Here is a 2,200-nt window from a genome sequence, read left to right on the forward strand (position 1 = left end):
ATCAGTTTTGTGTTATCTGATTAGTGTCATCACCATTGCATGCTAAGGTTAAGATCAATAAGGCTATTGGAAGAAGTATTTAATGAATTTAGAATCCCATGTTTGTCATAATTATTAATTCAATCCATCTTATTCTCGTAGTTTCAATTATTAATTTTATTCTTAGTTATAAACATCCTCACTTTGTTATCGTCTCAACATTGAATAATAATCATACATTATTGCTTAAGTGTGTGAATTAATTAGTTAACCAATACAGTCTCTGTGGGAACGAACTAGAAAAGATTATATACTACTTACGAACTCGTATACTTGCGTGTATTATTAGCGCGTGTTTAGCGACTAACAAGTTTTTGGCGCCGCTGCCGGGTACTACAGTGTTAATTATTAGTTTATTTGCTTTCCATCAGTGGTCGTTAAAGTTCATTGACTCGGACATTGTTACTTATCTGTTTCCTTGTCTTATTTCAGGTACTCTAGCGAGGGTGTATACATACGCGTTCGCGTACTCGTAAGAGAACACTGGATAAAGCCGAGGAAGAAGTTGTGGTAGTTCAGAAGGAAGTTTTTGAGGAAGAAAAGAAGGTAGAAGAAGAAGAGAAAGTCGAAGAACCAGTTGTAATAGCGATGGGAGATCAAGCAGAAAATTCGAAGACTTTGTTGGACTATTCTCAGCCTAAGATTAATGACATTCAGTCAAGCATCATCAGACCAGCCATCAGGGCTAACACTTTCGAGATCAAGTCAAGCACGATTCAGATGATATAGAACTCAGTTTAGTTTGAAGGTTCCCCTACTGAAGACCCCAACATGCACATCAGGGATTTCATCGAGATCTGTGACACTTTCAAATTCAATGATGTGACTGAAGACGCTATCATGCTATGCCTGTTCCCATTCTCTCTGAGGGACAAGGCTAAGTGTTGGTTACACTCTCTGCCAGCAGGATCTATCACCACTTGGGAGGATCTTGCGTAAAAGTTTCTCACTAAATTCTTCCCCATGGCGAAGACTGCTGCAATCAAGAATGCTCTTACCCAGTTTGCTCAGCAAACAGGGGAATCTCTGTGTGAGGCTTGGGATCGATATAAGGAGATGCTAAGGAAGTGCCCACACCATGGCATGCCTAATTGGATGATTATTAATTGCTTCTACAATGGATTGGGTGCTACTTCTAGAACTATGCTTGATGTAGCATTAGGAGGAGCCTTGTGGGCTAAGAGCTACGATGAAGCTTATGCACTTATTGAACTGATGGCTGCTAATGAGTACCATAATTCTTCCCAGAGATTGACTAAGGGAAAAGTCGCAGGAATTCTGGAGTTGGACGCAGCTACTGCTATCGCTGCCCAACTTAAAGCTTTGATGATGAAGGTGGACACATTGGCTTATTATGGAGTAAATCAAATCGCAAGTGTCTGTGAGCTTTGTGCTGGTGCCCATGAGACTGATCAGTGCGCAATTTCTAGTGAATCAGCTCAGTTCGTGAGCAACTTCCAGCGATCGCAGCAACCAGCGCCAGCCACCTATCATCCCAACAACCGCAATCATCCTAATTTCAGTTGGAGCAATGCCCAGAACGCGGTTCAACAACCTTATCATAGTACCCAGCTAAACAGTACAACCCCCCGGTTTTCAACAACAATAGTATGCACTTAGACAGCAACTCCAGCTGCAACAAGCCAATGAAAAATCTGAATTAGAGGAGTTGAAGCTTATGTGCAAGAGTCAAGCTGTTTCTATCAAGACCTTGGAAAATCAAATTGGTCAAATTGCCAATGCCTTGCTAAATCATCAGCCTGGTACATTAACTAGTGATACTGAAGTGCCAGGAAAGAGGGAAGCCAAGGAGCATGTAAAGGCAATCACTTTAAGGTCTGGAAAGGATGCGAATCCCGAACAAACTCAAGAGTTGACTCAAGAAGTTGGTGCTGAGACAGAAGTAGTGCAGCAGGACAAAGAAGTGGAACCAAGGAAGGCTACTGTTGAGAACACTCCGCCTGAGGGTAATACAAGAGAGAAACAGATCTATCCTCCGTCGCCTTTTCCCAAGCGGCTGCAGAAGAAAAAGCTTGACAAGCAATTTGAGAAGTTTCTGGAGGTGTTCAAGAAACTTCATATCAACATACCTTTCGCCGAGGCTCTCGAGAAGATGCCTAGTTATGCAAAGTTTATGAAAGGTATTCTCTCTCGTAAGGTG

General features: G+C 42.0%; 1 non-coding gene across 1 annotated transcript; it reads right to left on the reverse strand.

The window, feature by feature from the left end:
- Positions 1–1,017: 1,017 nt before the first annotated feature.
- Positions 1,018–1,124, reverse strand: LOC141723173 (small nucleolar RNA R71). Its single transcript, XR_012576162.1, has one exon. It is a non-coding gene; the product is annotated as a small nucleolar RNA R71 (small nucleolar RNA).
- Between the last annotated feature and the right edge of the window lie 1,076 nt (positions 1,125–2,200).

Source organism: Apium graveolens, chromosome 4, assembly GCF_009905375.1.
Source record: "Apium graveolens cultivar Ventura chromosome 4, ASM990537v1, whole genome shotgun sequence".
Lineage (NCBI taxonomy): Eukaryota > Viridiplantae > Streptophyta > Magnoliopsida > Apiales > Apiaceae > Apium > Apium graveolens.